General features: G+C 39.1%; 1 protein-coding gene across 7 annotated transcripts in view; it reads right to left on the reverse strand.

Annotated features, from left to right (window-relative positions):
• stxbp6 (syntaxin binding protein 6 (amisyn)) overlaps positions 1-11,492 on the reverse strand; it is a 314,531-nt gene extending 303,039 nt beyond the window's left edge. For 2 of the 7 annotated variants that reach the window (XR_011351231.1, XM_069916681.1), the window contains exon 1: positions 11,361-11,490. The gene's annotated coding sequence lies outside the window, so the exon portion shown is untranslated. Of the gene's footprint in view, positions 1-3,984; positions 4,087-11,346 lie in introns of all 7 variants that reach the window. The other 5 variants (XM_069916677.1, XM_069916682.1, XM_069916679.1 and 2 more) reach the window with 4 other exon arrangements.
• Between the last annotated feature and the right edge of the window lie 1,882 nt (positions 11,493-13,374).

Below are 13,374 nucleotides of genomic sequence, written 5' to 3' on the forward strand. Positions count from 1 at the left end.
GGAGATGATGGTTTTACTCTGAATTTTATAAAGGATTTCAGGACTTATTAATTCCTTTATTGATGGATGTATTGAAACAGGCAACAAAGATTTGTTCTTTTCTGGATTCTTTTTCTAAAGCAATTATTAATTATTCTTAAGAAGGATAGGGACCCATTAAAAGCAGGGTCTTATAGACCTATTTCTTTATTGAATGTAGACTATAAAATTGTTGCCAAGGTTCTAGATAATAGATTAACTACATATTTACCAGATTTAATTCATGTAGATCAAGCAGGTTTTATTAAAAATTGTTATTCATCAGATAATATTGTTAAGTTGATTTCTTTAATATTTCTCGGGGGCAATCTGACCAACCAATGGTAATTTCTCTCAATGCATAAAAGGCTTTGATAGAGTTGAATGGAGTTTTTTTAATTTAAAGTTTTGGAGAAATTTAATTTTGGGCCTCTCTTTATTGGTTCAAATAAGGCTTTTTATATAAATCCTACTGCTAGAGTTGTGACAAATGGACTAGTATCTTCACCTTTTATGTTATCTCGATTGACTAAGCAAAGCTGCCCTTTGTCACCAGCTGTATTTGCATTGGTTATTGAACCTTTGGCTCAGATGATTAGACAAGATAGTAATATTAAAGGTATTAAGGTGAAAGCTGATGAATATAAAATGAATGTATTTGCAGATGACATTTTGATATATTTAACACAACCTTTGAAATCTTTGGGGAGTCTGCATGATAGATTGTAGCATTATGGTGAAGTATCAGGTTATAAAATTAACTGGGAAAAGAGTGAAATTATGCCTTTAGCTGATCTGGATAATTCTCTCTGTAGGCATATTGTCAAATTTAAGTAGTCGGATCGGATTAAGTATTTAGGTATTAAGATAGATAGTAATTATAATTATTTATATGAATTGAATTATCTACCTTTATTGTCTAAAATTAAGTATGATTTGAATCAGTGGAGAGATTTACCTATAACATTAATAGGACGTGTTAATTGTATTAAAATAAATATCTTTCCTCAAATTCAGTATCTTTTTCAATCTATTCCTTGCAAGATTCCTCAAAAAAAATTTAAAGATTTGAATGCTTTGGTGAGGAGGTTTTTGTGGAAAGATAAAATGGTGAGGGTATCATTACAGAAATGAACTTGGAAGTATGCATTAGGAGGACTGCAACTTCCTCATTTTCAGAATTATTATGAATCAGAACAGTTGAAATTTATTTACAGGGTGTTTGAAGTGGATAAACCTTTGATATGGGATAATATTGAATTATTTCAGATTGGCTGGAAGATGGATCAGTTTATTTATAGATGGAATTTTCAGTTATTAAGTAATTATAATTTGCCTGTGTTGACACATTTAATGGAAATATGGAATAAAAAATGAAATTATAGCTACTCAAGGTAAAATTTCAAAATAAGCTTTTTTCCTTTTACACTTAATAAATGAATTTTTGAAGTTGTGGGATCAGAAAGGTATTAAATTAGTAGAAGATTGGAATAAAATAAAATATCCTGCTTCATAACAAAGAATGAAAGAGAAATATGAAATATCTTTGAATAATTTTTTTTCTTATTATCAAATTAAAGTTGGATAATTTTGGGTGCTCGTTACAGTTAACCAGGCAGTCTAAATTTGCGATTTTACTTACTGAAGATAGCAAGAAAGGATTTATATCCAAGATGTATGCTTTAGTGCAGAATAAAATGCTCAAGCCGGATGTATATAAATCTAAATTAAAAAGGAAAAAAGATTTGTCCATATCTATCTCTCAGGATGATTGGATGAATCTATGTGAGGATAGTATGACTAAAATTGTAAATGTAAGCTACAGAATGGTTCATTATAATTTTCTCTATCTATTTAACTCCAGAAAAATTAAGGAAATATAAATTTATTTCTTCTGATTTATGTTTTAGGTGCCATAAGAAAGTTGGTTCTTTTTTACATTCTACTTGGTTATGTGAGACAATGAATCCTTTTTGGGGTAGATTTAAGGAACTTTTAGAAGCTATTTTTAAATTGAAATTTCCACTTGATCCTTTAGTATTTTTTATTGAGTTATATTAAGAAATTGAGTTTGGAGTTAAAATTAAATAAATTTCAAATTGTTTTTTTTTTAGATTGGCCTTAACTGTGGCTAGCAATTACTTGGAAGAATGAAATTAATTTGAGCATTCAGTAACGGCATTTAGAAATGTGATCTTGTATTCCGTTGGAAAAGATAACATAATTTATGTAAACTTTGAGCCTGTATCTGGAATATATGGGGTTGAATTATTAATTTTCTTCCTAGGCATTGATGGTGTTGCTCCGAACCATGGCAAACAACTGAGAGTTTTATGTTATGTGATCTCCTCTTTCTTCTTTTCCTTTTGGGGTAGTTTAGAGGGGGTTGGGGAGGGGTGGGTGGGTTAGGGTAGGGGGTGGTTGCAGGGGGCACATTTACAAAAATATCATGTATGCATCATGTTTATCTTTATTTGGATTTTTTATTATATGTCTTATCACGTTTGATAAATAAAATTTTCAAAAAAGAAAAGAAAAATGAAAAACTAAAGCTAATTCTAATCTAACCCCTTCCTCTAATCAAGGTTGAATTAATAAAAGAAATCAATAATGTGGAACCATTGGCGACCCTTGGAGAACAGGCAAAGAACAACTAGGACATACAATAATTATTAATTCTTCCAATTATTAAAACAAATTCTAAGAATGGGCCCCACATTTTCACAAATTGAATCTTTCTATCTTTATTATGTCAAACTTTCTCGAAACTTAAATAGGGCACTACATCAAATAGCCACTGTGTATGTGTAAGGGATGAGTCGTCTTTTCATTTCAATAAAATTATTCATCTGCTTATCAATGTGATAAAAGCTCAAACTTTTTCCTGAGGCGCCGATATAAATGTATCTAGATGACAAGAAAAACAAAACAAAGCAATTAACAGGCAAGGTTCCAAATTAATCTTAAGAATTATTGATGTTTTTTAAAATATCTTTTCAGAAACTCTCTAAATTTGAGCACTCTCAAAACATTCAGGGAAGCTTCAAATACTCTGTCTTCACAATTTAGTTTTTTAATTAATCAAATTGTTATCATGGAGCCACCAGCAAAACGAAGAAAGTGTGAAGTAAGTTTTAAATTATAAGCCATTGAAGTGGCCAAGGAATCGACCAACTATGCTTCTGCGAGGGCATTTGACACAACTGAGAAGATGGTAAGAGAGTGAAAAAAGAATGTTTTAAGAAAAATGCCAAAGAATGGAATAATTGGATGATGAATGCTGAAAAATCCTTTACAAAAGGTGGGGCAATGTGTGCTGCATCACTTGATGTGCGTGCTGTGTGATTTTGTGATCAAAGCATGGGATAAAGTGAAAGTAGAGACTGTAATAAAATCTTTCAAAAAGTGTGGTATCTCTAGTGCAATGGATGGATTGTGGGACACTGACGAAGAAGCTGAAGCCAACTCACTAGTTTCAGACTGGGATCCATAGGACGACAGTGTAAACACTGAGACTCCAGATATGCTTGCTGAGTTCTTTGCCTCAGACGCGTGATTTTCAAAGATTTTAAATGTGTGTGAGGGGGATTGGGGGGGGGTGGGGGTGGGGGTAAGGTCTGAGGCTGATGTCCTACTCAACCAGGGATAGTGCACTAATACATTGCCACTCCTTTCTCAGTGTAGATCACCATGTGGCCACTGTCTGGAGCCATTTGAAGAGGTCACTGCAAATAGCCTCTCCTACATTACTGCGCCCATAGCAACATCTTCTTGTGGTTTATTTTTTAAGATTAGATTCAACTTTATTGTCATTGTGCCAAGTAAAATACAAAGCAAATGAAATACAATTAGCATCCAACTAGAAGTTAAAAAATAGTGCTATATACAAATAACTACATGAAAAGGAAGTGGATTCAGCAAGCAAACAATTATAAAAGTACTAACAGTACAATGTGAGTGCAGTACCAGTCAGCGCTGTGATTTAAAGTTCAGCAGGGTCACAGCCTTGGGGGAGAAAACATCTTCTTGATTCTGCTGGTTTGAAAGCGAAGGCTTCTGTAGCGCCTTCTGGATGAATGAAGAGTAAAAAGTCTATAGTTAGGGTGAGATGCATCCTTGATGAAGATCTTTCATATGCTCAGTCAACGTTCCTGATAGATGTTCTCAATGGTGGGCAATTGGATGCCAATAATCCCTTGGGCAGTTTTCACCAACTGTAAAGTGCTTTATGGTTGGATATGAGACATTTGCCATACCACCCTGAGATGCCATAGGTCAGTATACTCTCAATGGTACAGGGGCAAAAATCCATCAATTTCCTAGGACAGAGATATACTTTATACGTGCTCTGCAGAAAAGGATGGAGGAGTTCAGGGAACAGGTGAGATAATTGGAAATGTGGACACCAAGAAATTTAAAGCTTGATACATGTTCCACCACAACTTCATTGATGTGAATAGCAGCACTAGTATGGCTTCCAGCACACCTGAAGTCCACAATGATCTCTTGGTCTTTTGAGTGTTTAGAGCCAAGTTGCTGTCAGCACACCATGCCGCCAGGATCTGGACCTCATCCCTATAAGCTATCTTATCATCCCCTCTGATGAGGCCAACCATCTGATAACTTGATTATGGAATTAGAACCATCTAAAGGAACAGAGTCATAGGTGAAAAAGAAATACAGGAGAGGGCTCAGCACACAGCCCTGGGACACACCAGTATACAAGGTGAAAATAGAAAAGAAGATATTATCTAACTTAACAGATTGGGGTCTGTTAGTCAGAAAGTCCAATGTCAAATTACAGAGGGATGAGCTGATACCAAGTTGGTAAAGTTTGAAAGGAATCACAGCATTGAATGCCAAACTGAAATCAATAAACAACATTCTGACTTAAAAGTTGTAGCTGTTCAAGTGGGTCAAGGCAAAGTGAAGTGCCGTAGAAATGGCATCCTCTCTTGATATGATAGACAAATTGTTAAGAGTCCAGGGTGATGGGCAAACAGGATTTCAAATGTGATAAAACCAGTCTCTCAAAGTAATTTACAATGATGTAGGTGAGTGCAACTGGACAGAAGTCATTCAGATTTGTTGCAGTGGGAGGTTTCACCACTGACATGATGATGGCAATCTTGAAACTCATGGTGTCCCTCATTTTCATGGAGTTTGCTACATCGTGGCGCGATCGTGGCAGTATAATTGGATGGGTAGGCTGGGCTTGTTAGCCTTGGTTGGCAGCCAGCCTAAGAGAAGGAAAACTCCGATTCCAAACCTGGACAGATGGGACTCGTTAGCCTTGTCAGGCCATCTATCGAGGTGAAGAACACTCTGACGTAACACCTACGATCTGAGGACATGGCTGTCACCATCCCAGAGTGGTGGGCCATGGCAAATAAACCCCAGGTGTAAAGGACAGGGCCAGACTGCACCTAAAAATCCACTGTGCAGGCTTGAAGGACATGCCCATGTCTACGATCCTTTCTAAGTCTTCATTCGCGAAATCAAGCCATGATATATGTATGATGTGTTTTTTTATTTTACAATTCTTTTATTGGTTTAACACCACATTGGTAATGGATTTCAGTGCAGCTTTTTTTTAAAAAAAAATACCAGTAGCTTAAAAATTTGTTATAGGGTGGGGTCAGGAACCAATCAAATGATATTTTGAGTAGAATTTAAGGTCACTGTTTTTGTGTATGACCCCTTTTTGCAAGTATCAAGTGTCATTTTATTTGCCAAAATATATGGCAACCATTGAAATTAAATTGTTGAAGTAACAAGGGGAAACAATTACCATAAACAACTTATTTTAAAGGATTCAGAGGCAGCCGAAAAAAAGAAAAAGCAGTCTTCCCCAAACAGAAACAGAATGTTGTTTCTGCTTTGCGCACAATGTTAAAATGAAAATGTTTCTTGCAAAATATTTTGAGTTTTGCCTCTAAACTCATCTTCGGGGGGAGTCACATGATGGAGTAGTGGCTGGTTAGGTGGAAACAGCCCTCTCCAGAGAAAATTTTTAAAAAGTGTGAAAAAGCAGAGCTCAATAAACATAAAATATGGGAAGAGAAAGATAAAGTTACAGAGAAGAGACAGAAGATGGCACCCAAAAGAGAAAAAGAATAACAGAGAAAAGGGTAAAAGGAAAATCACTGGAGAAGAAAGAAGAAGGCCTTACTTGCAGATCGAAGCAGAGAGCCACCGTGGAGAGGAGAAGCTGATCTCCGGTGTTGGTGAGTCCCAGAGGAGGGGTGTCCTCCCGATCGGCGGACTCCAAAAATGGCTCTCAGACCCAAGAAGAGGTGCGCAGTGCGCAAGTAAAAGAAAAGGTTAACGCCAATGGGAGGGGGACTCAGCTGAGGAGCGGCCAGCTGAGAGACGCCCAGGATTGGGGCATTCGGCTGGGTGAAGTAAACAAGAAAGAAGAAGAGTGGTGAGAAAGAGAATGAAGGGCTGGAAGAGGGTGAGTGACAACGGGGCAACCGAATTTCAAAGGGAAGAAGGCAAAATAGAAGGACGAAGTTTAGATAAAGCCTTTTTCAAAGAACAAATGAGGTCATTAAAAGAATGGCTATCATTAGAATTTAGTTCAATCAAAAGAAAAATGAAAAGAGCTGAAGACAGAATGCAAAGCTTAGAGTTGATCATGATTGAAATAGGGAAAAGAGTAGAAAATGTGGAGGAACGAGAAGCTGCTATAGAAATGGAGATAAATCATTTAAGAGGGAAGTTGGAAGAGAGCAGAAAAAATTAGAGACATAAGATTTATTGTCACAAAATATTGACATATTGGAAAACTACAGTAGGTGAAACAACATAAAAATAGTAGGCCTGAAAGAAGGCAAAGAAGGGTCAGATAAGAAGGAATTTATAAAAGGATAGGTCCCAAAAGGTGCTGGGAATGACAGATTCACATGAAGAAATAGAATTCAAAAGGGCGCATAGAGCACTAGTACTGAAACTGCCACCACATCAAAAACCAAGATCCATATTAGTAAAATTTCTAAGATACACGACAAGAGAAAACATACTGGAGCAGGCAAGAAAGAAGGTTAGAGAAGACAATAAGCCATTGGAATATAAGGGACAAAAAATATTTTTTTTTAACCCAGACATAAGCTTTGAACTTTTAAAGAAGAAGAAGGAATTCAACACGGCGAAAACAATCTTATGGAAGAAAGGGTATAACTTTATATTAAGACATCCAGTATTCATTCCTGGGGAACTGAATAGACTGCTCTCGGACCCAAAGAAAGCCCAAGAATTTGCTGGACATTTGCAGGACAGAAGAGAGTTGGAGGAGTGACAAGAAGGAAGACCGGCAAGAAAATATACAAAAATATGAAAAAATATAAAGATAATGTATATATAAAGATTTAAAGATGGATAAGAGAAAGGGAAGAAGGAAAAAAAAGAGGTTTGTTATATGTATAGGAAAATAGTGTTCTCGGGGGGCTGGGGGGGGGGAGAATAATGGTCATTGCAAAATCGGTTGACCCTTGCGAGTAAGTTCGCAAACCGAATGGAAAGGGTAGTTGTGGTTGCCGTCAAGGGACAGGAGGCAATCCAAAGAGGGGAGGTTCATTTGGGGTTAAAGGGTTATTGCTTGTGGGATTGTTAGGGTATTTCATGTCTTAAATGCATTGTCATATATTGAGATTGAAAAGGAAAACTTAAAAAACAGTCATGGAAAAAAAAGAGGATGGAGGTGGTGAAGAGGCGAAAAAGTGAAAATAAAGATATAAGATGGCTACGTTGGACCATATGACTATAAACATTAATGGAATATATAACGCATTGGAAAAAAAAAAATCACATATAATTTAAAAGACAAAGTTACAAAGATTGAAAAAAACCTGGGAACCATATATGAAACATATGAGAAAAAGAGCAAGCCTAGGACCACCACCACCTAAAATGATAAGAAGATAAACATGATCAGATTAAATGCAAATAAGTAGATGATACGTCTTTTTTGCTTGTATTCCTTTTGTATAAAGATATTGTTTTATTGTATTTTATATGTCCAATATCTACTGTTTTTGGAGGGGGGTGGGAAGGGGGAAAAAAAGAGAAAATGTCACTGTGAATATTTAAAGAGATACATCTGATATGGTTCATAGAGCGATAAGTAATTACAAATAAAAATAAATTCATCTTCAAACAATTACATACTTTTGACATCAACCCTTGCACTCTTCCAAATAACACTTCTGAAATGAACAACCAGTATCTCCCATTCCTATTTCTTTAAACTGGGCTTTAACACTGGCAATAAGGTCAGAGTAAAAATTTCCAGAAAGCACTGATACATACTGGCATTCCAGAGTCATTTGATCCCACAAAAACATTGATATTAAAACAATAATATTCATTTAAACAAATTTACAACTGGCCACTCTCCTGTTTGCCATCAAAATATTACTGGAAAAATAACAGGATAACATGAGGAAAATACTGTATGTTACAAGTAAACATTTTTCATATTTTTTTCTCTTGAAACTAGAAAAGAACTATGCCAAACCCAGAAATGGTTTATTGCCCACAAATATTCTGTACATGTTTAAGAAATCCAGGTTAAATACTATTGGCCAGCTTCAATACTCCGATTAAACAAAGCAATGATACACACCAGTAGCATCAGAGAATTAAAATGATCACCTGCTAAAATAGTTTCCATACATCAAGCAGAGCCATGAGAAGGGGCAAATAAACCAAACAAAGAATAATTAGTTGGATCATTTGTAAGAGTGCACTAAATGCCTGTACAAATAAGTCATCAAGCTTCACAGAAGTGTTTATTGGCTTTGTGGATAATATACTGCAGTCAATGACCAACTAGCCTGAACTAGGAGTACAATTTGAAGCCAAATAAACAATCATTAAAATACACATGTCCAGCATGTTCAATTTCCAAGCTCAAATGCCATAACCCAATTGAAACCATAATCATGTAACAAGCTAGTTGCAGTCGGCATAAGATAGTGAATTAACACTAAAGACAGTTTTTTAAATCTCAAAAGCCAAAAGTGCATAAAGTTAAAGTTGGTCATTTCAGAAAAAAATGCCTAACTTCTAATTTGGTACATTTGAATATCCTCCAAAACCAACTTAGAATATAGAACGCAGTATGGCACAAAAACACGCACTTCGGCCCAGGATGCCTGGGCCAAACAAAGCAAATTAAACAATCTGTGCTAAGAGCGAAACACAGAAGTCTTCAGGTGTTGTGATTGTCGTAAAAACATGCAGTAAATGCTGGAGGCACTCAGCTAGTCTCACAGTGTCCATAAGAGGTAAAGATATATTACCAATGTTTTGGGCCTGAGTCCTTCTTCAAGGTATAAATGTTAAAATGTTAAATACCATAAGACAGGAATTTAACGTGAGATGGAGTAAGTTTAAAGGAGATGTGGAATTTTTTTAACCATAGTAACTTTTGAGGCTTATGGACTGACATACAGGGAATAGAGGGATGATTCGTGTAGTTAGCACAGATTGTTTTAAAAACACAGAGTGGAGGAACTCAGCCAGTCTCGCAGTGCCCATAGGAGCTAATGACTGATGTTTTGAGCCTGAGCCCTTCTTCAACATATAAGCAAAAGGCAGGCACCAGAATAAAGACAGGAGGAAAAGAATGGGAGGTGAAGTCCAGACCAACAATTTTAAGAAGAAAGGAGAGGACTGATGTTTCCTTGTGTTTCAGAGCCAACAGTGAGAAAGAATTAGAGGAAAGGAGATGGGGGGGGGGGGGGGGGGGGAGGAGGTGAAGATTGGGATGATCCAAACAGAAACCAGTATCCCTGTCTTTAATCTGATGCCTGCCTTTTGCTTATATCTTGAAGAAGGGCTCAGGCTCAAAACATCAGTCATTACCTCCTATGGGCACTGCGAGACTGGCTGAGTTCCTCCACCATTAACTCTGTGCTTTTAAAACAATCTGTGCTATCTACACGAATCATCCCTCTATTCTCTGTATGTCAGTCCTCAAAAGTTACTAGGGTTCAAAGAAAAGTTCCACATCTCCTTTAAACTTTCTCCATCTCACGTTAAATGCTGGTCTTATGCTATTTAACATTTTTACCCAGGGAAATGATTCTGATTTTGCCTCTCATAATTTTAGATGCAAGTTTGTTCCATCTCTCCTTATAGATCACAAATTCTGATCAGGTTTGCTGTACCTTCAAGAAACTTCTTCCCAAATATCTCTCTTGGGCATTACCTGAAGCTTGTTCAGGTAAGCAGACATTTGCCAGTTGAGAGTTTAAGTGAGGAATATTTTACAAAGATCAAACATCAAATCCACAAATGAAATCTGTCAATTTGCTGTTTCCACATCAGGTTTTGCATTAATTCCACAATGCAAATCTTCATGCGGTTTATAAACTGTGTTATAATTCATTTTTAAAGTGACAGTGTTAACACATCACAGATCTGGCAGCCTATGCATTTTCTCATTTTCAATGTTACACCCCGATAGGGGATAAGCAAGTTAATGGAACGGATTACTGCTCACCACATTAAGGAAAGGTGAAGAAAAACAATAGACTTCTTTCTCTTTTGATCGATTTGTTCAGGTACCCAAAGCTTGTTCTTTACACAAGGGAGACAACCCCATTCCTTTAAACCAGACAATTAAAACATCCCCAGGCTTCCTCATCAGTGGCACTGTCACTTTAAAAACAAGTATAACTTGCTTAAACTGCCCTGATCTTGACATAATTGGACAGTGATCAACATTTTTTTGTTAATAGGCAAGGGAAGTGCAGGCAGGCGGACTTTCGATTGAAGCGCGAACCAAGGCTGCGCTGAGACGGGCAAATCGTTCCAATTGCTCCTGTCTCCTTTGTACATGGTGCCCCGAGGTTAAAAATTGCAGGGCACGCAACTGCTCGGCCACGGAATTCCGAATGGTCTCTCCCCGACGATACACCCGAACACTCCGACGAAACAGCCCTCACCTCCCCGACCACCGCAGGCAGGGTGGCCGCTCTCCCGAGCGAGTTCCTCGCCCACCCACCCCCGACTGACGCCTCCAGTGAACTGTCACCGCTGTGGGAGGGCTGGGCTGCTCGAGCTTTGCCAACCCCTTTGCAACAGGTTCGGCGCCGGGGAAAGAAGCTTCGCTGCCCACGTCTCCGAGGGGAAATGCTCCGAAACGGCAGCGAGCAACTGCCCCCCCCCACCCCCCCCCATTCCATCCCACCCCCCCCCATTCCATCCCACCCCCCCCCATTCCATCCCACCCCCCCCCATTCCATCCCACCCCCCCCATTCCATCCCACCCCCCCCCATTCCATCCCACTCCCATCCCACCCAAACGCTCGGCCGCACGTGTGCAAACAAACTTAATCGCGGGCAGCTCCGTCTCCATTGGAGGCTGGTCACTGGCTGAAAGGGACTCGTCAGCTCCGAAGCACAACTCTCCGCCTTCTCGCCGGCCACACCACCACGGACTGCATTGCCTGAGTGGCCCGCGCCGCGCATGCGTTCCGAGGCGCTCTTCCCCCCTCCTCGCTGATTGGCTGGCACGCCCCGTCCAGTCACCAGAACTGGAAGAGGCGATCCCCTTTCCCATCTCATCGCTGCCATGAAGAAGTCCGCTTGCCCTCCTGAGCGTGGAGACAGAACTCGTCGTGCAAGTTTTGTGCATGAGGCTACGGTTTCAGACTGTCAACACGGTTTCCTGCCATCAGCAAAGAGGTCTAGGTGCTACAAGACCCGCACCACCAGGTTCAGGCACAGCTGCCCCCCTTCGACCATCGGACTCCTCAATAACAAACTACTTTTCCACTTCATTGACTTTTTTTTTGTTATCCTTTGTTTACATGGGTGCAGTTTTGTTTGGGCACTACCAATAAGTGGTAATTCTGCTGGGCTTGCAGGAAAAAAAGTATCCGCGGGTTGGATGTGATGCCATGTTTAGTACTCTTGACAATAAATCTGACATTAAACGAACTTTGTGCCTCGGTAAAAACAAACTTTGGAAGCATTACCAACTGGAGCCCCACACATTGTGTGTGAAGTATCTTGTAGAACTGGCCATTTATGCAATAGGCAGCCATGAAGTACACCAGAAGAAATTGGGTTTCAATGTTACACCCCGATAGGGGATAAGCAAGTTAATGGAACGGATGACTGCTCACCACATTTGGGTTTTGCAAAAGTGGGAATTCCCCATTTTGTCATTCATCTGTCAGGGAAGGGTCTGGCAGCCCTTTCACTGGATGCAATAGGGGATAATGTTCACTCGTCGATGAAATCCACCTAATCAGTCATTTATCTCATTTTTGCAGGACGATGCTGTGGATCTGTGAATTTAAAAAAAACATTATGAATGACCCCATCATCCTTGCCACAACCTCTTCTCACTGCTCCCTTTGGAAAAAGGGTACCGAAACCCAGCTTAAAGAGCAGTATTTTCCCCAATGCTATCAGGATTGTGAACCTCCTCTTATCACCCTAATTGTAAACTATGCCAGCACCACAAAAAGGCCTATCTGTACTATTGTAACGCCACTACATTTTCTTGTACTCACCATAAACTGTGAAAATTATTCATCTTTTATATGAATTATCTTTTTGCACCATAATTTAATGTATACTACAGTCATTTTTTGGGAAGTATCTGTGTGGCAGCAGCAAGTAAGTATACGGGTGCATGTGTACATGGTGCAATGTCTATGACAATAAATTTAAAATTTAGACCTACAGCACAGTAACAGGCTCTTCTGGCCCTCAAACCCATGCCATTCAAATTCCTCAATTAACCGACAACCCCTTTCGTTTTGGTGGGAGGAAATTGAAGCACCTGCAGCAAATCCATGCAGTGCAGTGAACCGAGATTCATGGAATGAATTCATGAGATTCATGCAGATACCGAGATTCATGCAGATTCATGCACCGAAATCCATGCAGTGCAGTGAACTGAGATTCACTGGCGATGTGTTATACTGGTGGCTGGCTCCGCCCCCATCTACCCACTGACGATAGGTTTCCCACCTAAACCCTGAGCCCTTCTGAAGACCCCTGAAAGACCTTACCATTAGTTATAAGCTAATCAAAAAGTATGTTCTCCTTCCAGTCGTGAGAGCTTTTATTCATGCTACAATTTTATTAGCTTAATCCCTAGAAGATGGAAGTGCTGCTCAAGCCAGGGATGCTACTGACAGACCCTCTGTCCCCCGACGTGGCTGAGGAATTCACGTATTGGCTAGACTGCTTCCAGGCCTACCTGAACACGACTGGAGACGTCTTCCATACTGATGAACTCAGGAGGTCCGCACTCATTTTGAGGGTATGAAAGAAAGGGTATGCCATCATTAGGGACTGCACTACATATGACACTGCCATCAAGGCTTT

This window comes from Narcine bancroftii, chromosome 2, assembly GCF_036971445.1.
Source record: "Narcine bancroftii isolate sNarBan1 chromosome 2, sNarBan1.hap1, whole genome shotgun sequence".
Taxonomy (NCBI): domain Eukaryota; kingdom Metazoa; phylum Chordata; class Chondrichthyes; order Torpediniformes; family Narcinidae; genus Narcine; species Narcine bancroftii.